Source organism: Rhinopithecus roxellana, chromosome 20 (assembly GCF_007565055.1).
Source record: "Rhinopithecus roxellana isolate Shanxi Qingling chromosome 20, ASM756505v1, whole genome shotgun sequence".
In the NCBI taxonomy this organism is placed as follows: Eukaryota; Metazoa; Chordata; class Mammalia; order Primates; family Cercopithecidae; genus Rhinopithecus; species Rhinopithecus roxellana.
Window position 1 is genome coordinate 21,009,063 of NC_044568.1, and position 25,410 is coordinate 21,034,472.

Genomic DNA, 25,410 nt, shown 5'->3' on the forward strand with positions numbered 1-25,410 from the left:
TATAATTTGTTACACAGCACTAGCTAACTCATACACATGTCATGTTTCTGCAGCAGAATACCTTGGACCTGGGGAGAGCTGGAGATAGTCATTCAGTACCACCCAGTACATGGGAAAGTGATTATGACAGGCTCAGAAATGTAAGAAGATGCTTAAAAGAAATGGGCTCATGAGTCCTCTTGGCTGAAGTATTAATTACTAGATCTGAATGTTTTGCTTTTCTGTGATGGAAAAGGTGAAGCAAATGGGGCTTTTTTTTTTTTTTTCTTTTTAAGAGATGGTTTCCCTCTGTCCCTTAGGCTTAAGTGCAGTGGTTCAATCATGGCTCACTGCAGCCTCAAACTCCTGGGCTCAAGCAAAGGACTGTTATTTTTTGAGCACCAGCAGCAACAGTAGTTACTATGCGCTGTTTTCTCCCTGCCAGGTGTTCCACAGACATCCTACATGCATGACCTTAATTCACTCTTACATTTGACAAGTGAGGAGACCGAGGCTCAGACAGCCACACCATTCCATGGGGTTTGTTCAAAGGGGTTTGGGGCCAGAGTAGGACTGAGTGCAACTTCATGGAGGCAGACCATGGGGAGGGCAGGGCACTTACATGCCCGAGAGAATCTTTGCAGGATGCAGGAGTTCAGAAACTAGCTACTTAAAGGGGTAATGATCTGTGTCAGGGGTGCTAATTAAAATTTGGGGTTTTAAAGAAAAAGTTGGCTGAGTGCGGTGGCTCACGTCTGTAATCCCAACACTTTGGGAGGCCAAGAAAGGTGGATCACTTGAGGGTAGGAGTTTGAGACCAGCCTGAGCAATATGACGAAACCTTGTTTCTACTAAAAATACAAAAACTAGCTGGGCATGGTGGTGGGCACCTGTAATCCCAGCTACTTGGGAGGCTGAGGCAGAAGAATCGCTTGGACCTGGGAGGCAGAGGTTGTAGTGAGCCAAGATCATGTCACTCCACTCCAGCCTGGGGGACAGAGTGAGACCCCATCTCAAAAAAAAAAAAAAAAAAAAAAGAGAAAAAACTTTCCAGTTCACTAAAGGAGTGCTTTCACTGAATGCAAGAATAGATTTTCCCTTTTGGTGTGTGAAGTTCTTGGTCATCTGACCCTCTCTGCCAGGAGAGCCCTTCCTGCCCCATTTCTGCCCGTTTGGGGTCCTCTTCCTGGAGAGGCTACTCCCTGGTGCTGTCCCGTACTCCCAGCCTGTCTTCCTTCAGGGTCCAGGCCTGAAGCCTCTGGGGGCAGTGTTGGGACTCTGCATGTGCCCAGTGCTCAGCCCAGTGCTGGAGCAGAGGTGGTGCTCAGGAAAGATCTTGAAAAATGAGCAGGTCTCCGGCCGAGGGGAATCTTACACCTTCTAGCAGTTTCCTTAGGATTGCAGAAGCTCCTCAGACAAGATCTGTGGCAACAGTAACAATAAAAGCGTCCCATGTGGACCAAACTCCTGCTGCAGTAAGAGTTAAACATATGGTGTCTTACTTTGCCCTCGTTATTACCGCTGAGGGCAGATGCTGCTGTCCCTCTTTATAGAGAAGGCTATAGAAGCCCCCAGAGCCATCAGGAATTGGAGCTGATGCCTAAAGCCGGCAGCGACCAGAGCAGGGCGTTCAACCTTGCAGGGTTGTTAGGGCAAGAGGATGGGGGCAGGGGGTGGGTGCAGCACACCCTCCTCCCCATACCACCTTACTTTGTCTCCCACTGCCCCTCCCAGCATCAGCAGCCCAGGCCACTGTGTGTGCCAAGTCTCCTGTATACCTTTCTCCTTTTGCTGAGGAAATGCTATTATGAAGACAAAATGAGAATCAGTTACTTAGGGGCCAGGTGCAGTGGCTCATGCCTGTAATCCCAGCACTTTGGAAGGCCAAGGAGGGCAGATCACTTGAGCCTGGAAGTTTGAGACCAGCCTGGTCAACATAGTGAGACCCCATCTCTATAAAAATATAAAAATTAAAAAATTAGCCGGGCATGGTGGCACACGCCTGTAGTCCTAGCTATTCAGGAGGCCGAGGAAGATCTCTTGAACCCGGGAGGTCAAGGCTGCCGTGAGCTGTGATTGCACCACTGCACTCTAGCTTGGGTGACAAAGTGAGACCCTGTCTCAAAAATAAACCCCACCCCCCAAAAAAACCCAGTTACTTAGAGCTTTGCAGAAATCTTCAAAATCTATCAAAACCATCCCATCCAATATAAATTACTGTACACATTATAACGAGCTAAAATAGGCAAATTTTTGGTAAATTATTAAATTTAGTAAGTTCCACAAGTTGGTTTCATCCAGCAAGATGCTCCTTTTGGGTAAGTGGCACTAGGAGAATCAACTCCAGCCAGGGCTGCTGCTCACCCTGGCGGGCAGTCGCGACCCGGTTCTGTCGGGCTTTCTGAGGATGTGTGCAGGCTGCACCTAGGAAACTCGACAGGGGTTCCTGCTGTCTCCCCACACTGGTGTGGGCTGTCCCACAGGGTGACGTGTCCTTGCATTTCTGTAGCTGGATGGCTTCTGCAGGTCCCATGAGGCGGTGGCAGAGAGGCTGGGCTGAAAGCAAGATGTACATGGTGCAGATAGGCAGGATGCTAGCTACATCTGTGCACAGCTGATTGGTGCAGAAATTGCTAGAGCAAAATGGCATCAAGGGCATGGAGTGTCCAACATGCCAGCCTCCGAGACTGACCTGTTCCTCCCCACTATGCCCCAGGCTTTCCCACACACCTCCTTGCTCACACAAACTCCCTTTCTATCCAAGCAGGATCACATTTCTCCTACGCAAAGTGAAAAATGGGCCATTCCATTGACCAACAGCCCGTTTGAACATCTTTCCATGGACTTTACTGGCTGCTCCTAGGCCTAAGATTTGGGCGTAAAGCCATTAAGATTCATGGTAACATTTACATGTCAAGGGCAGTTTGGAGAATATTTATTGGCTGGTTTGCTGTGAAATTTGCGTGTGGTTTATACATTTGTCTTCAAACCGGCCAGACTTTCCAGGGTCTTCCCAAGGTCAGACACAGAAGTGCAATTGCTCATCACAGGATAAATGTGCATTACAGATGTCGAGGAGATGAAAACATTCCTTTTCCCGACATAAGCTGTTTGTGGTTCTCTTTGTCCCTTTCTCTAGGCAAGTTTATTTTTCCTAACTGCCATTACTAACTAAACTCTGTCTGCCTCACTTACAAGCTCCTGGGAAGGAACCGAGTCTTGGGAGGTAAAATTGGATGATGGACTGTTTTCCAGACTAGGGCTTGAAGACACAACGTTGTTGGCAGTTAACCAACTTCCTGGTGAGCCCCATATAGGAAATCTACATTCAGCTTTTTAGGGAGAAATCCTGACTCTCTTATAGTGAATGAATATATGACACTAAACACTTCACTTGTCCATTTAACAAATATTTAGCAAGCACTCACCACGCATCAAGCGCCAGGCTTGGTACTGTACATGTGTGAAGTCATTTAGTTCTTTTTATAATCCTATGACATAGACTTTCTTCTCATTTTACAGGTGTGGTTAATTGGTGGAAGAGAGAAGAGTAAACATTTCTTCTGCCCTTACCTTCCTGCTATTTTTTCATACATTTCACTTCTACATGTATTACAATGCCACAATACATTGTTATTATATTTGCATTTTTGTTATTTCAGTATTTTATTATTAGTAGTAGTATTTGATATGGAGTCTCGCTCTGTCACCCAGGCTGGAGTGCAATGGTGCAATCTCGACTCACTGCAACCTCCGCCTCCTGGGTTCAAGCGATTCTTCTGCCTCAGCCTCCTGAGTAGCTGGGATTACAGGTGCCCACCATGCCTGGCTTATTTTTGTATTTTTAATAGAGGCGGGTTTTCGCCATATTGGTCAGTCTGGTTGCAAACTCCTGACCCCAAGTGATCCGTCCACCTCAGCCTCCCAAAGTGCTGGGAATACAGGCATGAGCCACTGCGCCTGGCCAGTATTGTTATTTTTAGACCTGTTTTTCCAAATAATTGTATTTGTATTAAACAGTTAATGATATCTCTTTGGCTATCCTAGGGTTTACAGTATACATCTATCTTCAATTTTTCACCATCTACCTACAAATAAGATATCATGCATGGATAATGTAAGAATTTCATAGTTCCATTTTCTCCCTCCCATCTTTTGTATGTTGTTGTCATACATGTACTTCTGAATCCATAATCCTTTGCTTCTATTTTTGCTGTAGACCAGGGGTGTCCAGTCTTTTGACTTCTCTGGGCCACATTGGAAGAAGAATTGTCTTGGGCCACACATAAAATACACTAACACTAATCATAGCTGATGAGCTAAAAAAAAAAAAAAAAAAAAAAGAAATCACAAAAAATATCTGATCATGTTTTAAGAAAGTTTACAAATTTGTGTTGGGCCACATTCAAAGCCACCCTGGGCTGTGTGTGGCCTGTGGGCCATGGGTTGGACAAGCTTGCTTTAGACATTAAATATTTTAGAGTGATTTAAAAGTTCTTTCGTACAAACCTTCATTTGAACAATTTCCAGAGCTCTTCGTTTCTGTGTATAGAACCAAGCTTCTGTCTGGTTTCATGTTCCTTCTACCTGAAAAAGTTCCTTTAATTTATTGTAGCACGAGTCTACTGATAATTATTCATCTCAGATTTTGTTTTTCTGAAATGAAAAAATTACTTTCACTTATGAAAGATATTTTTCTCTGGGGTAGAAGTCTGTGCCGACAGTTACTTATCTCTCAGCACTTTAAAGATGACACTTCACTGTCCTCTGGATTATGTAGTTTCTGATGAGAAATCTGCTGTCATTCTTAACTTTGCTCTTTTTTTTTGAGATGGAGTCTTGCTCTGTCGCCCGGGCTGGAGTGCAGAGGCTGGATCTCAGCTCACTGCAAGCTCCGCCTCCCAGGTTTACGCCATTCTCCTGCCTCAGCCTCCTGTGTAGCTGGGACTACAGGCACCCGCCACCTCACCCAGCTAGTTTTTTGTGTTTTTTAGTAGAGACAGGGTTTCACCGTGTTAGCCAGGATGGTCTCGATCTCCTGACCTCGTGATCCGCCCGTCTCGGCCTCCCAAAGTGCTGGGATTACAGGCTTGAGCCACCGCGCCCAGCCAACTTTGCTCTTTAGTTTCTTGGGCTGCCCTTAAATATGTTCTCTTTCTCTTTATTTAATTAATTAATTTATTTTTTGAGATGGAGTCTCGCTCTGTCGCCCAGGCTGGAGTGCAGTTGCGCGATCTTGGCTCACTGCAAGCTCCGCCTCCTGGGTTCACGCCATTCTCCTGCCTCAGAGTAGCTGGGACTACAGGTGACTGCCACCCTGCCTGGCCAATTTTTTCCTTTTCGTATTTTTAGTAGAGACAGTGTGGTCTCGATCTCCTGACCTCGTGATCCACCTGCCTCGGCCTCCCAAAGTGCTGGGGTTATGAGCCACCACACCCGGCCTCTCTTTAGTTTTTAGTAGTTTAAATATTATGTGTCTTTAAAATCCTGCTTGGGGTTCTCTTATCTTCTTGGATTTGTGAGTTGATGTCTTTGATTGATTTGGTAAAATTCTCAGCCATTGACTCGGCAAATATATCTTCCACTGTTATTGTTCCTTCTCTTTCCTTCTAAGATTCCAGTCACATGTGTGTTAGATTATTTATATTGTTCCAAGGATTTTTGAAACATCATCATTGTCATCATTGTTGCCCTCCTACCCCCTCCTTCCCCTCCTTCTCCTCCCCTTCCCCCTCTCCTCTCCTCTTTTCCACCTCTTCCTCCTTCCCTCCTCCTCTTTCCCCACTCCTCCCCAGCTCCTTCTCCTCCTCTCCCATTCCTCTCCCTCCCCTCCTCCTCCTTTTCCTCCCCTTCTCCTTCCCTTCCTCCCCGTCCCCCTCTCCTGCCCCTTCCTCCTTGTGTTTAGTTTGAATAATTTCTATCATGCTGTCTTAAGTTCGTTGTTCCTTTCCTCCACTGTGTGGAGCCCACTGATGTGCATGAGAAGAATGTTCTCTATCTCTGTCACCGCCTATTTTTTTTTTCATAGGGCTCACCTCATTTGTTTCTCCTCCCTCAGGCATGATCTCTTGAATTGATGACCGTTTCATCAATTTCATTTTCTTAGCTGTATAGTATGGCAGGATGAGTCTGGTATTTATTATTCTAGCATTGCCAGAACCATGCTTTTATTTCAAACTTGTCTATGCCTTTAATATTTATTTCTTGTAGGTAGCATATCACTATATAGCATAGAGCAAGTAAGTCTCCTACTTACTTGGATCAGAACGAGCAGGATTTTTCTGAGTCTAGGCCAGCATTGAGAATAATCTCAGATACATTCTTTATGTGCTCATAGAGACTAGAGCTTGATGTTTCTGAGGTGAAAAGGGAGTGATGGATGTGCGGTGTCAGGACTGCTGACTCTGGGATCAGACAGACCAGGTTCACATCCCAATTGGGCAGGACACTTAGCCTGTCTGAGGCTTGGTTTCCTCATGCATGGAAAGGAATGACAAATGATTGTTGTGAGAATTAACTGCAGTGATCCCTATCACCCTCTCTCTCTCCTTTACCACAGGCCTGGTGTTCAATAGATGCTTTTTTCTTTTCTTTTTTTTTTTTTGAGATGGAGTCTCACTCTGTCACCCAGGCTAGAGTGCAGTGGCACAATCTTAGCTCACTGCAACCTCTGCCTCCCGGGTTCAAGGGATTCTCCTGCCTCAGCCTCCTGAGGAGCTGAGATTATGAGTATGCACCATCATGCCCGGCTAATTTTTGTATTTTTCATAGAGACAGGGTTTCACCATGTTGGCCGGGCTGGTCTTGAACCTCAGGTGATCCACCTGCATCGGCCTCCCAAAGTGCTGGGATTATAGGCATGAGCCACTGCACCTGGCCTCTTCAATAGATGCTTATTAAATACTTTTGAATGAATGGGAGTTTTTGAAGTTCTATTGGTTTCTTAAAATAAATACATAGTCCCAACTCATTCATTCAATTCCTTAAGATCCTTTATCTGGAAGATTCCACTTGCCTTGCCACCAGTTTTACTGCCTCCCCTCATGCTTGCTTTCTGTAACATGCTTTTTCAAATTAACTGGAATATGTCAGTTTATGCAGCTGCCATCCTGTGATAATGCCATTTGTACTTTGCTTTACCTGCTAATTCGATTTAGGAGACTCTGATATTATAGAAAGAACCTGACTTAGGAGTCAGGAAAACAAACATTTTTTGCCAGCTTGTTTGCCATGTGACCTTGGACAAATCCTTTAGCCTTTTCTGAGCCTCAGTTTCTTAAGTCTGTAGAAGAGGGGGATAATAATTCTAAAGAGGGATGAGGGGCCTGAGGTGTCGTAACCAGACCTAGAGGAGGCCCTCAAATACTTTTCTTTCTTATCCTCCAACCTCCAACCCCCATTTCTCCTGTGATTCCATTAGATGTAGGCAGGGGCTCCAGCCATCCAAAGATCCCCAGTGAGGACGGGTGGGAGAAGTAAGGAAAGAGAGGCGGGCACTGTGTTTTCTGGTCATCACCCGGCATTAGCTGTGACTTTTTTTTTTTTTTTTTTTTGAGACGAAGTCTCGCTCTGTAGTCCAGGCTGGAGTGCAATGGCACGATCTCGGCTCACTGCAACTCCACCTCCTGGGTTCAAGCAATTCTCCTGCCTCAGCCTCCCGAGTAGCTGGGACTACAGGCGCATACTGCTACACCTGGCCAATTTTTTGTATTTTAGTAGAGACGGGGTTTCACTGTGTTGCCCAGGCTCGTTGTGAACTCCTGAGGTCAGGCAATCCGCCCACCTTGGCCTCTCAAAATGCTGGAATTATAGGCACAAGCCACTATGCTGGGCCTTTTTTTTTTTTTTGAGACAGAGTCTCTGTCACCCAGGGTGGAGTGCAGTGGTGCAATCTCAGCTCACTGCAACCTCCGTCTTCCATGTTCAAGTGATCCTCCTGCCTCAGACTCCCAAGTAACTGGGATTACAGGTGCGCACCACCACGCCTGGCTAATTTTTGTATTTTTAGTAGAGAGATTCACCATGTTGGCCAGGCTGGTGTCGAACTCCTGACCTTGTGATCTCCCCATCTTGGCTTCCCAAAGTGCTGGGATTATAGGTGTGAGCCGTCGTGCCCACCCTAACTGTTACTTTTGATCTCCTTTCATACTCAGCTAAACTAACTTTTAATTCAGTTCCTGTATTTGTCTCTACCCTCCTAGAAAGAAAGCAGAATATCAACCTTAGAATGCACAAGAATTGCAAAATTCTACCCCTAAAGAAAGATAGTCGTCTTTCTTTAGAGAACAAGCTCTGGGGGTGGGAAATTACTCTGCTGGTGCTCTCGGGCTCCTCGCCTTCCATATCTCCAAATCCTGACAGCCTAATTGTCAGCAAGGAGCCAAATCCGATCCCCGGACACTGCCCACAGAGCAGAGCAGCCTCCCCAGGGCCTCTGGACAGCGTGGGAAGCAGGTGGTTCAGGAAGAGAACCCATTACTCGTATCCCATTACTTGACTCAGTAGCAGAGTTTTCATGATCTTGTAACTCAAATGTGTGTTCCATGGACCAGGTTTTGGCCTCCCTTGGAAGCTAGAAACACAGAAATGCAGCCTCATTCCTGACTCCAGATGCAGAATCTGTACCTTAACCAGACCCAGGTGACATGTCTGTGCATTAAGGTTTCAGATGTGCTGCCTTGTATGGCCAATGAGGGGAGGTTGGGACGGGCCAGAGCTGCAGGCATGTAGGAGTGGGTGGCATTTGGTACAGTCTGGGGCTGTCAGGCAGGCTGGACAGCAGGTCCACAGGAGCCTGTGGAGAGATGGCTCGAGTGGGGACAGCTGTGTGCCCAACAGGCTGTGATCCAGTTGAAAGCCTGCCTCCCATTCCTCCCCTAGTTATGGGGGCAGAGAAAGTGCCACCCTGTAGACAGGGACAAAGAGACTGCCTGGGTGTTCAGGGAATGCTAGAAATGCCAGTCTTTTGGCACCTGGAGACCTGGAGGGGGTCTTGTGCCCTGGTGGTGGTTGGGGGTAAGGAGCAGCCTCTCCTGCTGCAGGGAGAGGAAACCCAGTTCAACCCTTTTCCCCAGCCTAATGAACAGAGAGTCCCTGGGCAGCTGTTCTTTGGAGATTTGCTTGTCTCTACTTCTTTTCTTTTCTTTTTTTTTTTTTTTTGAGACAGGGTTTCACTTTGTCACCCAGGCTGGAGTGCAGTGGTATAATCTCAGCTTACTGCAACCTCTGCCTCCCAGGCTCAAGCCATCCTCCCACCTCAGCTTCCCTAGTAGCTGACACTATAGGCACACACCACCATGCCTGCCTAATTTTTGTATTTTTTGTAGAGACAGGATTTCACCATGTTGCCCAGGCTGGTCTTGAACTACTAGACTCAAGTGATTCGTCCACCTTGGCCTCCCAAGGTGCTGGGATTACAGGTGTGAGCCACTGCACCTGGCCACATTATTTCTTTTTAAGAGATAGCACCTTGCTCCGTTGCGCAGGCTGGAGTGCAGTGGTGCAATTATAGCTCACTGCAGCGTCGACCTCCCTGGCTCAAACTATCCTCGCGCCTCAACCTCCTGAGTAGTTGGTACTACAGGCATGCACCACCAAGCCTGGCCTCAAGTGATCCTCTCACGTTGGCCTCCAAAAGCATTGAGATAACAAGTGTGAGCCACTCTGCCCAGCCCATGTACATGTTTTTTAGGGACAGAGGTTTGCATTTCTCTTGGGTATATACCTAGGAGTGGAACTGATGAATCATATGGTAAATCTATAGCTAACATTTTGAGGCACTGCCAAGTTGCTTTCAATAGCAACTCCACTATTGCCTTCCCACCAGCATTGCGTGTGGAATCTAATTTCTTCTCATCCTTACCAACTATTGTCTGTCTTTTTGATTCTGGCCATCCTAGCAGACATGGCGTGGTATCTCATTGCGACTATGACTTGCTTTTTTCCTGATACATCCTCTCATGTGCTTATTGGTATCTCTCCATTTCTGAATCTTCTTTGGAGAAATATCTCTTCAATGCTTTGCCCCGTTTGTTTGTTTGTTTGTCTGTTTATTTATTTAGAGATGGAGTCTTGCTCTGTCTCCTAGGCTGGAGTGCAATGGCGCCATCTTGACTTACTGCAACCTCCGCTTCCTGGGTTCAAGCGATTCTCCTGCCTCGGCCTCCTGAGTAGCTGGGATTACAGACACGTGCCACCCCCAGCTAATTTTTGTATTTTTAGTAGAGATGGAATTTCACCATGTTGGCCAGGCTGGTCTCGAACTCCTGACTTCGAGTGATCAGCCCACCTCGACCTCCCAAAGTGCTGGGATTACAGGCACAAGCCACTTCCCCCAGTCCTTTGCCCCATTTAAAATTAGTTATTTTATTTTTATATTGTAAACATTCTTTCTATATCTTGGATATATGTCCTTTATTTGTTATATCTATGTAATATTTTATAACCCACTTTTTCCCCCTACTACACAATATGCTATGACAATTTCCATGTCAAAGTTCCTTTATGATTTCATCTTCAGAAGCACAACGCTCCATGGCATGGTCTGGGGCACCGTGATGCATTTAATCACTACCTAACGTTAGTCATTTAGGTTACATCCCATCTTCTGATATTACGAACACGGCTACAAGAAACATCTTCGTTGTCCAGTCTTTATATCAATCTGTGAATATTCCTTTGGTGTGATTTTCTAGAATAACTTTCCTGGGTGAAGGGGTGTACCCAGGTTTAAGGCTTATGGTTGATAAATCACCCTCTAGAAAGACGGTTCCAATGTTCACTCCCCACCCAGGCATGCATGAAAATGCTCATTTTGCTCATACCATATTGAGTCTTGGTCTAATTTTGGCAACTATTGAGAGTCTCGGTGAGCAGCAAACTCCTGGTCTGGAATTTCCCAAGCTTTGTGCTATGAAAACACGAATCTGGAAGATGGTTGTTGCGGGGAAATCAATGCTAGTACAATAGTAGTCTTCTGTCTTAAAATGACTATTGTCTTGAAGGTAAGCACCATAGTAAATTGTGTGTGTGTGTGTGTGTGTGTGTATGGTTTTCATTAATTCATTTATTGAACAAGTATTTATCAGGTACCTGGGTTATCTATCTTTTAGTTATTGAGTTGTAAAAATTAATGATATATTCTAGGCACAAGTCTCGTACTAGATATATGACAAGATGTCTAGTACAAGGTATTGCAAATATTTATTTCCATCCATGGATTATCTGTTCCCTCTTCGATAGTGTCCTCTGAAGCTTTTCGGGTTTGATGAGGTTTATATATCTATTTTTCCTTTTGTTGCTTGTGGTTTTGGTGCCATAGCTAAGAATCCTTTGGAAATCCCCAAGGCCATGAATATTTATCCTCATGTTTTAAGAGCTTAAAGTTTGGGCTCTTACGTTTAAGGGCTTGATCCACTTTGAGTTAATTTCTTGTTAACTCTCTTGCATGTGAACACATTTTGGCTTCCTTGAAGAAGCCCTCTCTGAGTATTGTGGGGAGAACAAATCGTAGGAATGAGAAGGAGGCCGGGAGATGGATTTCCCACTCTTTGGTGAAAATCAGCCTTGAAGAAGGTCTGCTCCAGAGCCCGCTGATGAAGAAAGAATGTGATTGGAAAACCACAACTCGGCCACCATCATGGTAATGATTGATTTTGGAAAGAGTCATCAGTAGATGCTAAAACTAGTGGGTGAAAATTTCATGGGTAACAGGAATTTTACATGGTCTCCAAGAACCTCCTCACAGGATACTAATTACGAAGGGTGAAGTCTTAACTTTCAAATGAAGAAAGCTGGCAGACACCACCTTAATCGATATCAGCATCTTCCAGGCATGGACAGATAGACTTCATGGCCTCCCGACATGCAGCACCAAGAAGGATGCAACGTCACTTCTGCAGATTTCCTGCCTGGAATGCAAACTCTGAGTCCAGCCATCGGGAAACATCAGGCAAACTCCACCTGAAGTTATTCTGCCAAATAACTGGCCTGAGAGAAAGGCCAGAAAGACTGAGGAATGTTCCAGATGAAGGAGACTAAAGAGATAAAAAAAGACGTGACAACTGACTGCAACGCATAGTTCAATATTTTCTTTGGTACACAAGCCTTTATTGGGACACTTGGTAAAATGGGAGTCAGGTCGGCAGATTTGATAGTAACATTGTATCCAGGCAATCCTCCTGGTTTTGAGGATTGTGCTGTCTTGAGAAAGAGAATGCCTTTGTTTTCAGGAAATACATACTGAAGTATTTAGGGGCACCAGGAGTGTTACGTCCTCGGTGTCAGATCTTTTTAAATTTTCACATCAACTTACTTTTATCCCTGTTTTCCAGATGATAAAACTGAGGCTCAGAGCCATGAGACGCGAGCCGGGGTGGAGGCAGCTCTGCTTGGTGCCTCTTCTCTTGCTGGTTTGTGCATCCACGCCTTCCCTCTGCCCATCTGCTTGGTGTGAGCAGGTGCAGCTCTGTTCTGGTCCCTGGTGTAGTCCCTGAGCCTGGCTCAACTGCCTGTCCTGTGACAGGAGCTCAGGAAATACCTTCTACATGAAGGGCCACTGTGGAACTTAGCACAATTAATACCTCGGCTTTGGGGCTGAACCTTGGCTCAAATTCCAGCTCTGCTACTGAGAAGCTGTGTAACTTTGAATAAGTTAGTTAACCTCTCTGGGACACAGTTTTCATATCTGATTCCTATCGCATGGGGGTTATGCTGAAGATCTAACAGCACAGGCTGGGCATGGTGGCTCATGCCTGTAATCCCAGCACTTTGGGAGACTGGGGCGGATGGATCACCTGAGGTCAGGAGTTCGAGACCAGCCTGACCCTCAATATGGTGAAACCCCATCTCTACTTAAAAAAAAACAAAAATTAGCCGGATGTGGTGGTGTGCACCTGTGCACAGGTGGTGAACAGCTGTAATCCCAGCTGCTCGGGAGGCTGAGACAGGAAAATTGCTTGAACCCAGGAGATGGAGTTTGCAGTGAGCTGAGATTGCACCATTGCACTCCAACCTGGGTGACAGAGCAAGACTCCTTTTCAAAAAAAAAAAAAAAAAAAATCTAATGATACAGTGATGTGGATAAAGTGCTTACTGCAACACCTGGCCTGGCACAGAGGTGCAGTTCACATTTACTGAATGAATGAGCGAGCAGGTGAATGAATGAATGAAAGTTTCAAGTGGCCTCTACCTCCGGGGGACCCTGGCTTGTCCTTCAACAGTATTTATTGGAAGTGCCAGGGAGGAAATTTAATTTAACAAATGATGCATCCCCATCGTCTGTGTGCTTGTGCGTGTCCTTCCTGCTCTCTCTCCCACCCCGTGGAAGCTCCAGGCAGCGGCCCCTGCCTGCCTCATCCATGTCTTTCCCCAGCACACCCACACTGTCGTGCGCGGCCGGCACACATGCCTCCTTGCTGACAACTTCTCCAGTTTCTCTTCGTGACATATTGGCTAGGTGTCTCCTGGTGCCAGGTTGTACCCAGGGCACCGAGCGACTGCGGCTTCCGATTTTGTCTGCCCTGCACCTCTAATTTCTTCCCCTGGCCCCCCTCCCCACCAGTCTTGCTCATGTATGGGACTCCCTTGGCCCAGTCGTCCTCCTCCTGGAGCTCCCCTGGGCTCCTCTCCAGGGTGCTTCCCATTCCCAGCTGCAGGGAGCCTGTGTCCTCTGGTTCATGGGCCAGGCTTGGGCCTGCCCTTTGACCGGTACAGCACCTGCACTCACGCATCGCTGCCCGAGCCCAGTGAGGCCAGCCCACCCTACTTTCCTTACGAGAACCTCGTGCCCTGTTGACTTCCTCTGCTAACTGACACTGGAGAGGCTGGCAGCTCAGGACATCCGAGGAGGGCTGCTGGGGTCCTGCAAGCCAGACACCAAGCAGGCGCCGCATCCCTGCCGGCCAGGAGGTGGTGCTGTCCCCCGGTTTATGGCCCGAGGTGAAGGTGAGTAGAGACTCTCCTGCTTGTCCCAAAAATGCTACCTTAAGATCAAGGGAAAACAATAGATATTTGGGCTAGTTATCTAGAAGGAAAAATCAAATCACTGAGCACAGGCATCTATTCAGGTCCGGCATCTGAGCTTTTAGGACCCGTCTTAGAGTGAGGAAGGGGCTTCTGTGAGCCCTGCTTGGGAATCCTGCAGGAAAGGCCGAGACTCAGGGCTGCTTTTCTGAGGGCTAGAGACGGCGGCTCTGGGCTGTGCACAGTCCCTGCCTCTTGCCCAGTGCCCCTAGGAAAGTGATGGGGCCACCTGAGCCTCAGATCCTCACCTGAGAAATGGAGAGAAAAGTCTAGGCGCCATGGCGTGGTCGAGGCGTGGTCAGGCACCGTGGCATGGTCGAGGCGTGGCCTGGCGCCGTGGCATGGTCGAGGCGTGGCCGGGTGCCGTGGCGTGGTCGGGCACCGTGGCATGGTCGAGGCGTGGCCGGGCGCCGTGGCATGGTCGAGGTGTGGCCGGGTGCGGTGGCGTGGTCAGGCACCGTGGCATGGTCAGGCACTGTGGCATGGTCGAGGCGTGGCCGGGCGCCGTGGCGTGGTCGAGGCATGGTCAGGCACCGTGGCGTGGTCGAGGCGTGGCCGGGCGCCGTGGCGTGGTCGGGCACCGTGGTATGGTCGGGCGTTGTGGCATGGTCGAGGGCTATAACTGAGCCCATGAACATGCAGCATGGTCCCGGCCTGCTGCCTGGGATGCCCCCACTTTGACTGGGGTGTTTGTCCTGTTGCTATGGTGAGAGGCTGTGGGGGCTCTGAGATACACTTGTCACTGAGAGGGGCTTTGTTGAAGAATACAGCCCTCTTGATGTCTCGGGGAGTGGGCCCGACATTTATGGAACACCTGCCATGTTCAGGGGCCAAGCACGCAGATGAACACCCGACCCCGCCTCTGAGACTCACAAGAGTAAGTGTGTCCTGCTCCCTTTGGAGTTTCTGTGGAACACGGGCAGAGTGTGGTCTCTTCTGTCCCAGGTGCATTGGAGGAAATGACTTTTGAGCTGGGTGTTGAAGAACAATTAGGGTTTCTTAGGGGGAAGTCATGTGGGAAGGGCATTTGACAGAGGGAACAGCCTAGATGGAGGTGTGGAGGTGGGACAGCATCCTGCGTGGCTGAAGGGCTGCGGGGCGGCCTGGAGGAGGAGGACAGGTGGTGTGTGCTGGGTCCCTGCGAGTGTGGGCATCGCCCTAGGCCCATTAGTGCAGGCTGGGATGTTCTTTAAGCCAGGGCAAAGAAATCCCTTACAACGAGGGACAAGCGCAGGCTGCGCCAGTGTTTGCTCTCCACTGAAAGAGGGTGGAGGCCACTGGCAAGGTTCCAAGTGGCTTTTCTCAGAGCCCAGAGATCTCAGCCTGAAAGTGCACAAAGGGAAAGAATCCTCGGATTCAGCAAATCTACTATTTATGTCTCTTCTCTTCCTGCTCCTGTTTTTTTGTTTTTGAGATGGGGTCTTGCTCTGTTGCCCAGGCTGGAATGCAATGGCATGATCTCGGCTCACTGCAACCTCTGCCTCCCAGGTTCAAGCAATTCTCCTGCCTCAGCCTCCCGAGTAGCTGGGATTACAGGCACCTGCCACGATGCACAGCTAATTTTTGTACTTTTAGTAGAGAAGGGGTTTCACCATGTTGGCCAGGCAGGTTTCAAACTCCTGACCTCAAACGATCTGCCTGCCTCGGCCTGCCAAAGTGCTGGGATTATGGGCATGAGCCACCATGCCCGGCCTTCTGTTCCTTTATTTTTCATTTTTATTTTTATTTTTTTGTGGCGATGGAGTCTTGCTCTGTTCCCGGGCTGGAACGCAGTGGTGCAGTCACAGCTCGCTGCAGCCTCAGCCTCCTGGCCTTAAGCCATCCTCTGGCTTCAGCCTTCCAAAGTGCTGGGATTATGGGCGTGGGCCGCCGCACCTGGCCATTGCCTCATGGTTTCTCCCTCTGGTCTCAAGGCTTGGGTGTTTTTTCTTTTCCTCTGACGCTCTCTGCAGCTTCACGCTTGGGCAGGCGACTTGCGGAGCTGTCTTTGCTCTGGCTTCCGTAGGATACCTCTGTCCCTCGGACGCCCCAGTCTTGTGCTCAGAGAACCACCCCTAGACTTCGGAGGCGGTCACGGGAGGTGGTCTTAGGCCCCAGGCCCCTTCCGACGCCTCCTCTGTGCTTTCTCCCACCCGCCTGTGCCACCACCCAGGCAAGGTTGAGTCTGTGAAAGCCCCTTTTGAATCTCCCAGAGTTTTATCTGGAGGCGTCTACATCACTGCGAAGGCTGTTGGCTGAACTCAGTGAACAAACACAGGGAGCCCTGGGGTCGCTGTGACTTATGGTCTCCTTGTCATTTCCCCCCAGAATGCGCGTCAGCGAACAGTGCCTGCCATTCTAAGGGGCTCTTTGACTCTGAACACACACAGTCCCCTCCTGGGCTGATTCCCTGCACACTGGCATTTGGCTTTCTGTAGAGAGCCAGCGTCAGCCGTGGCCAGGGTTGATTCACTGTGGTGGGGACAGTGCCAGGGTTGTCTGGGCTCAGGACCCAGGGATGGTGTGGCTGCCCTGCGGTGTCCATGTCGGGGGCAGGAGGGATCCTACTGGTGGCAGCACCCTTGGATTTAAATGCTTTGAGGTGACGCAGGGCAAGATGACTCTCCCCAATCACGAAATCATCTCACTGGAGTGCTTGGGGGAGGGGGCAGGGCCGAGCGTCCGCCTTGCCTCGCAGAACAACATTTTGGTTTTCACACTCACCACTGAAAAGTCATTAAATTGAAAGGAAACCTGTGCCCCGTTCCCTCCGCAGTCACGCCAGCGCCGTCCCCAGGCACCTCACAGTGTAGCTTTTGTTCGGGGGTCCAGGGTGTAAAATTGGAGTGGCAGATTGTCGGTGCACACATTTAGAATTTCCTGGCTTTCATCAGCTGCGCCACTCAGATGACAATATTTAATCCCAAATGTTTCCTTCCCTTCCCCTACCCCCCATTTCATAAGTCAGAGGGCTTTGCCCCCACATTTACAAAGTAGACTTCTCTTCCATTTCTTCAACCATAATGAAAAGTATATTTACGATCTTTTCCCCCATGTATTTGCGATTATACAAACTCTCCTGAACATTTTAAGGGGCCTTTCTTAGGAGAAGTTGACTTCCTGGTTTTAAGTTGAATGTAACTCTCCTTTGCTGGCTTCTTCACTCCCACCATTCATTTCATGAGGACAAGGTTATGCACATTTGAATTCTACGGGTCGGATCGCATAGCAGCAATCTTGTGCCATTTCACTCCACTGGATGTGGCTGGAGTGATATTGCTCATTGATTTGAGTCAGGTGGTTTTTTCTGGTATTTAGGAAGTTTTTTCATTGCAGTCATTTTTATTAAAGAAGGGTTTGTTGTAGATGAGAGAATTAGCTGAAATTTAAAACTTGAAGTTTCTTTTTGTTGCATGGTCACTTTGTAGAATCCCTTGTTTAGCAAAACAGCCCTTCTGAGGCAACCCCACAAAAAGATTTTAAACAGCACGTCGCATCTGGATCCTCTGATACACAGGCACATATGCATACAATCACAGTTTACATTTTGCAGTGTGCTGGAGAGTCTCCCAAGTAACATTTCATATCAAAGAAAGCATGTGAAAGCACGTCTCCGAGAAGCACTTCGGAGTGAGAAGCAGGTGTGACTCCTTGGTGTGTCAACCCGAGCGGGTTCCGATCCTCTGGTATCACTGGGTCCTGGGTTCTGACACTCGAGTGGGTTCTTATACCCGGGCGGGTTCTGATACCTGGCTCAGACCCTGATGGGCTGATGGTGAGGTTCACATGTCCTGTGGCCAGGCTCCCGTGCCCAGTGGTCCAGTCAGACACCCATCTGGGTGCTGCTGAGAAGGTGCTGGTGGACGTGGTCGGCCTCTCCCATCAGCTCTCCTCAAGGGAAGCAGATTACCCTTGACAGTGTGCGTGGGCCTCATCCAATCAGAGGAAGGCCTTATGAGCAAACTCCAAGGTTTTTCTGGGATGGAGGAATTCTGCTTCAAGACCGCAGCATCAGCTCCTGCCTGGGTTTCCAGCCTGCCGGCCTGCCCTGTGGATTTCAGACTTGCCAGCCTCCACGGTAATTCCTAAACATCTCTCTCTCTCTCTCCACACACATGCACACACATATTAAACCTCCTGTTAGTTCTGTTTCTCTGGAGAGCTGTGGCTGACACTGGCTGAGAGGAGCAAGGGCTTCAGGTTAGAGCTGTATAACAGTGGTCTCTGGCCACTGGGTGTCTGCAAACATCAGAAATGTGTTCTCCACGCCTCTCTAGGTCTCCTAGGGATTTTGGGTTGCTTTCCAATACACACATATTTATGTGCATGCATGTGTGTGGGCAGTGGCGTGTGCATGTTCATTCAGGACACATGCCACTGCAGGTGAGTTCCCTGGTGGACACACCCCCTTCAGTAGACACAGGCTATAACGCCCACAGTCACTGCCTTGGGCAGGGTCCTGGGAGAGGGCGTCTCAGGCAGTGAACTTCTGAGTGGGCCATGATGACCTCCTATGGACCAAGGCTAACTCAATGGCAGCAAGCCCCGAATATCTACTGGGAGCAGGTGGCATTGTATGTGGGCCAAATGCAGAAGGTGTTGGGGAATGGTGCAGCCTCCTCGTCAGGTCCCCACCCAGCTCCTCCCCTTGTGAACTTGTACCTGAGCCAGCTGACTGACCCCCTACCACTGGGCTGCAGGTGTAAAAGGAGGGTGAAATTCGCAGTTGTCTCATCGGAGGGTGGGGAACTGGGGGTGGGGATGCGTTATGCAGGTGAAGCCCTCAGAAAGGTCCCCCACTTTGGGGCACCACATAGGACGAGTGCTTTCATTCTTAGGAGGACAAGCTCCTGCTTGGGGGTCAGGTGGAGTTGGGCTCATGCTCCAGGCTGGCCCCTCACATGTTCTGTGGCTTTAGGGAAGCTCCTAAACCTCTCTGAGGCTCATCTGTAGGAAGGAAGTTAAGAGACCGAGATGTCTCATAGGCTTGCTGAGATGATTATGTTCAAAGAGAAGGAGGACAGTCTGTGGTGAGATGCCAGGCCTGGAGGAAGCTGTCATTGGCAGCCTGCTGTGCGGGGCACTGCTGTGTGTGCACACGTTGTTAGGGCCCAGCCAGGGCCAGGACAGTGGGGCACCTAGGTATAAAACTGGAGGTGACGCCTGTTCTCAGGCGCCAACCCTGCATTGCATGGCTTTGAGAGAACCTCCTTAAATTTTGCAGTGGTGGGCACCTCTCTTGCTTCACCCTAGTCCCGGACCTGCACATTACCCCATGGAAATGCCAAAACAGTTTTGCAAGGCCAGGGGATCGGCCCCTTGCACAGATTAGGACAGAAGCTCAAAGAAATGGGAAAACAGACCCAAACCCCCTGCCCCCCGACCTCTCGGGCTACCTGAGATCTTGGAAGGTGGTGACTGCACTTTATTCATCTCATGTAATCGCATACAGCACCTGGCATGTAGTGGGTGCCAAATAGATGCTTACATGTATTCAGAGAATGAAAGGGAAGAGAGAGGACTCAGACTCTGATATGGCTTCATAGGAACCTGGCCGTCCACTCCACCCACCTGCCTTAGCAAAGTGCCCTTGGTGAGGCTGAGGGACTGGGCAGCCAGGACTCCCAAGGGGACCTTGTCAGAGGGGGAAACCACCTCCGATTGAGTGGCAAGTGCTGCTCTAGGACTGCCCTAAAACTGGATTTGAACAAAAGACCACATGCCGTATGACTCCATTGGAATGAAATGTCCAGAACAGGCAAAGCCACAGAGGCGGGAAGCAGGTGAGTGGTTTCAGGGGCTGGGAGAGTGGGGCTAGGAAGTGGCTGCTCACAGAGTGGGCATCCTTTTGGGGTGATGGAAATGTTCTACAACTAGAGGGTGGTGATGGTGGCATGGCTTTGTAAATAGGCTAAATGCCACGCACTTCTACATTTTGAAAATAGTTAAAATGATAGATTTTTTTTTTAAGACAGGGTCTTACTGTGTCTGGCAGGCTGGAGTGTAGTGGTGTGATCATGGCTCACTGCAGCCTCAACCTCCCTGGGCTTAGGTGATCCTCCTGCCTCAGCCTCCCAAGTAGCTGGGACAACGAGTGTGCGCCACTACATCCCAGCTATTTTTTTTTTTTTTTGGTAGAAATGGGGTTTCCCTGTGTGGCCCAGGCTGGTTTTTTTTTTTTTTTTTTTTTTTTTTTGAGACAGAGTTTTGCTCTTGTAGTTCAGGCTGGAGTGCAATAGTGTGATCGTGATCTCAGCTCACTGCAACCTTGTCTTCCCAGATTCAAGCAATTCTCCTGTCTCAGCCTCCTAAGTAGCTGGGATTACAGGCATGCATCACCACACCCAGCTAATCTTTTGTATTTTTTTTTTTTTCTTTTTGTAGAGACGGGTTTCATCTTGTTGGCCAGGCTGGTCTCAAACTCCTGACCTCAAGTGATCTGCTTGCCTCTGCCCTCCTTGGCCTCTCAAAGTGCTGGGATTACAGGCATGAGCCAGGCTAGTTTTGAACTCCTGGGGTCAAGCAGTCCACCTACCTTGGCCTCCCAAAGTGCTGATATTACAGGTGTGAACCACCACATCCAGCCTAAATTTTACATTATGTATATTTTACCACAATAAAAACCCTGGAATCAACAGAACTCTTTGGGTGTAAGTGACAGAAACAAGATTCAGGCGAGGCAGTGAGTAGTTCCTAGAATGGAAGCTGAGGCTGAGCAAACAGATTGCAGGAAGGGTCTCAAAACTGCCAGACTCCGTGGCATCTCCACTCCTGCCTCGTTTTCCTCCATGACCAGTGTCCTCAGGCCACCAACACCTCTGGAGTTGAGGCTGGCAGAACGTGGTGGGGGCTCCTTCAAGAGCATGGCAGCTTCTAATGGACCTGCATGATTAGTTTGGGAGAAGCAGTTGCCAGAAGACAGCCGTGTGTGTCTGGGCTGGGGAGACCCAACATTTCAGAGCCACCAACCCTGCATCATTGACTGACAGGTGGCTGGGTACTGTGTCAGCACTGTCTTCTGGGAATAAACATTTCTCAGTGACATCTCAGCTTTCCATGGGAAGTCTCCGTCTGTGTCTTGTTCTGGCTCATTTAGAGCAACTATCATTTATCAAATGTCCTCCCCTCCAAAGCCTCCTGGATGCCTCCAAAGGCTTAGAATTCACCAAAGACACAAAAGCCCCAACACGGGGATGCACTTGGAGAGGGATGAGAAGGTTCGTGTGGGGAAGAGGTCATGCGTGGGAGAGTTGGGATGGGAGAAGGAGAAGATGCTTCTAAGGTTCAATCTGAGATGCAGCTCTGGTTTTCCAGCTCACGGAGTGTTTGTGCCGAGGCAAGACGATGGACTAGGTCCCCACAAGAACAGAAACAGTCCCCACACCCAGAAGCTGCAAGTCTTCAGGGAGAACTGGGCAGCTAAGGGATACACTGGGGACTTGCAGACTTGCAGCTCTGTTCACCCGCAGCGTGGTCCCAGGAGTGCACAGCGTGGGTTTGGGGCATGGCTGTGCCGGTTTGCAAATCCGTAGGTGCTTGTCCAACAATGGGTCTGTTGATGGTTGGGTCTCTTGCTACTGGAATGTCTGTTGGCTCAGCTTTTGACTAAAAGCCAGTGGAAGATCTCCTTGCCGGATCCCCCAAAATAGTTTCACCCATTGTTCAGGAAAGAGATTGTAAGAGCTCTAAGAGAAACAAACAGAAAACCAACATCAAACATGAAGAGTGTCCTGGGGCGTTTCCTTTCTAACCTTGGTTTTGAAATTAATCTGCTTTAGAAGTTCTTTGGTGTGTGTGTGTGTGTGTGTATGTGGGCACATGTATTGTGTGTGTGTGTGGGCACATGTATTGTGTGTGTGTGTATGTGGGCACATGTATTGTGTGTGTGTATGTATGTGGGCACATGTATTGTGTAAGTGTGTGTATGTGGGCACATGTATTGTGTATGTGTGTATATGAGAAGAAATACTGAGAATAAAATGTTCTTATTTATTTAGTTATTTTGAGGCAGGGTCTCGCCTCATCACCTAGGCTGGAGTATAGTGCCCCAGTCACGGCTTGCTGCGGCCTTGACTTCAGTGATCCTCCTACCTCAGCTGTCTGAACAGCTGGTCCCACGGGTGTGCTCCACGACGCCTGGCTAATTTTTGCATTTTTTGGTAGAGATGGCATTTCGCCATGTTGCCCAGGCTGGTCTCGAACTCCTGGGCTCAAGTGATCCTTCTGCCTTGGCCTCCTAAAGTACTGGGATTACAGGCATGAACCACTGCACCCAGCCTATCATGCTCTAATAAAAAGCATTGTTGCTCGCCAGAGTTTCCTCTCTGTACCTTGGGGATACCCCTTGCTTAGGTAGAGGGGAGGGAAATTACTTTCCTTCTTACCTCTCCATTCTTCTCGTACACAGGCTTTGAAGGAATGAGATGAGAAGTGGGCCACTGCATTCTCATTACTGTAAGGCTCTGTGCCAGGACTCGCTGCATCTGTGTATTCTGAGCCTTTTATTATTAACCGAAGTGATCTTGGTTGATAACAATACAAAAGCAAAGCCGGGAGTGCTCTGATTTCTAGCTTCAGCCCCGTATTCATTGATTCATCATTCGTTATTGATTAATACATAGTAACTCTTTATTTTAGTTGCCTTATCAGTTGCTCACTCCTGGAAGCTGGGAGAAGGGAAAGGTGTGGCACAAATTTCTTCTTGGAATTTTAAATTTTACTTTTAAATTATGGGTCCTTAATGACTCTTTTCCTAATAACTCCTGAATTCTTGTGATTCAACAGACGGTATTAATCACAAATGTGTTTCTTTCTCCTTTTTTTTTTTGGTGAGGGTGGAGTCTATTTCTTTATAGATTGTTTTATAGATTATACAAGCCATGCAGTAATATATCTTCAAGGTTAAACATTCAAATAATTCTGAAGTTCAGAGAAAAAGGTGATACCCCCTATACTCCCCAGATAATTGAAACCTGAATGGTTTAGATGGCTCCTTCCTGGGCACTTCTGCATATGGAGAGTAAGCCTTTTCTCATAGGTTGCCACATCAGTGGAAAAATTCCATACCTATTAATGGGTTCAGTGGTATTTCCTAGCACCTGTTGTGTGTCAGGTGTAAAGCTGGGAGCTGAAGATTGAATAATGAACAAAAATGGTCCCCTCATTCCACAGCTCACAGGCTCCAGGCATATGATTCTGGAACTTAGTTTTTCCTTCCCATTTCACAAAATATCTAGGATTTCTCCCCATGTCTGTCTGCCCTGTACTCTTTAATGTCCAGAGGTAACATTGAATTTTGATGGACATCAAGTTGACTTCTAATTGATTTGCCATTATTAAAAAGCAAAACAGTGGAAGTCTTGGTTTATGTCACTTTGAAAACCTGGGTGTTTGATAAGATTTAAAATTTTTTTGATGGCAGGACACAATACCCTGATAGGACAGGACACTGTTACTTACAGCTGCAAATGGGAGCTGGCTGCCAGGCAGGACCATGCAGGGGGCTGCACCCAGGGATGGGTAACAGTGAGCAGCTGTAGCCAGCAGCTTATGTGTGGTCAGTGGAGTGGACTTAACCAGTTTTTGTGGGCTCCTGTGGACCAATTTGAAAAATTTCGTGGGCTCCAGAGCATAGGGCTGTCCCTAGCTGTCAGGTACCTGGCCCTGGGGAGATAGGTAAGGTGTATAGGGGCTCAGGACATGAGCTCTGATAGGGCAGTGGATGGAGCATGGGCTTGTTCAAGAGGGGACTTGACAGCGTCTCAGACTGGTTCAGGATAGGATTTTTATTTTATTTTATTTAATAAAAAATATATATATATATATATATATTTATTTATTTATTTATGAGATGGAGTCTTACTCTGTTGCCCAAGCTGGAGTGCAGTGGCATGGTCTTGGCTCACTGCAACCTCCGCCTTCCAGATTCAAGCGATTCTTGTGCCTTAGTCTCCTGAGTAGCTGGGATTACAGGCGCCACCACACCCCGCTAATTTTTGTATTTTTAGTAGAGATGGGGTTTCGCCATGTTTTCCAGGCTGGTCTTGAACTCCTGACCTCAATCGATTTGCCCGCCCCGGCCTCCCAAAGTGCTGGGATTACAGGCATGAGCCAGTGTGCCCTGCCAGGACAGGATTCTAAAGGAACACTGTATTACACCTGGCCAATGCACAATAGACTTTAAATGAGTCTCAAGCGGGGGAATCACTGCATAGATTTCATTTTTTTTTGGAAATGAAAGGTCTCGTGTATTTATTACTAAACCTAGCCAAACAACGTGTTCATAACAGATTCAGAGAAAAAAAAAAATTCCCAGTAAAACATGTCTGACTCTCCCGATAGTGGTGACATTTTCAGCTTGATGTGCTAACGTGATTGTGACCTTCAGACAGCAGAAGTATGTGTGCCATCTCACGTGCAATTCCTGATAGACGCAGCTTGGTTCTTCTCCAGTGTCTCCTTTTGGAGTCGTACCTGATTTTGTTACCAGTTTTCATCTGAATCCGTTGAGGAATGGGATGATTTTGTTTTTGTTTCTTGGCCAGGAATTGCTTAATTCTGAAAGTCTCATGAGAAGACATGGCAAGAAGTGGAGTCAAGCACACAGCACAATGGCAGAGAAAAGAAGAGCGGTGGGTGGCTACTCCATAGATTTCTGAGACTGACTTTCTTTCCTATGAAGCTTTACTCTCTACACTCACAGTCAGTGAGTGACAAGTGGTATATCTGGGTCATTCCCGGGCATGAATGAAAAGAGAACAAACAAATCCATTTTCTGGGTAAGAACAATAACAGCTCCCATCTGAATGTTGTGTAACAGTTTATAAAACATCTTCAGGTCCAAGGTCTCACTGAATCTTCACTGCAAACCTGTGAAGCGGGTAAGGATATTTCTGTCACCGAACAGATAAGGAACTGGAGACTCAGAGAAGTCAAGAAACTGGCCCAGGGTCACACAGCTCAGAAGTGGAGAGTGGAGGCTGGAATTGGGGTTTGTGGTGCTTCATCTGTGAGCTTTCAGTTTCAGCCGTCATGGGTTGTAGCTTCTCTGCTCCACGTTTGATCTTTGCTCCATGTGGGCTTCTCTGGCTGTTGCCACGAGTCTGAAGAACATGCCCACGGTCACACAGGACAACCACCATCTTCAACAGAAAGTGCCGTCTCTCTGCTTCATGCCCGTGGTTGATTTTGCCTGGAACAAGGACATTTCCTATTCTAGGGGTGCTAAGCCATGGCAACCTTGAAAGGTTATAATATCACAGTATGAACGATTTCCAAACGTCCCTTGTAAACGCCCACCACGGCCCTAACACCTGGAGAAGTGAAGAAGCTTCCAGAGGAGGAAAGACGCCCTTTGAGTCATTTCGTCAGGCGCATGTCACTCCACTTGAATTATTTTTCATGAAGGTGAATGCTTTTCAATCGTCCAGG

General features: G+C 48.1%; 1 protein-coding gene across 1 annotated transcript in view; it reads left to right on the forward strand.

Annotated features, from left to right (window-relative positions):
* The window catches only part of C20H16orf95 (chromosome 20 C16orf95 homolog), a 51,874-nt gene extending 27,252 nt beyond the window's left edge, over positions 1-24,622 (forward strand). Inside the window, exon 9 of the transcript XR_004055404.1 lies at positions 24,525-24,622. The gene's annotated coding sequence lies outside the window, so the exon portion shown is untranslated. The remainder of the gene's footprint in view (positions 1-24,524) is intronic.
* The last annotated feature ends 788 nt before the right edge of the window (positions 24,623-25,410 follow it).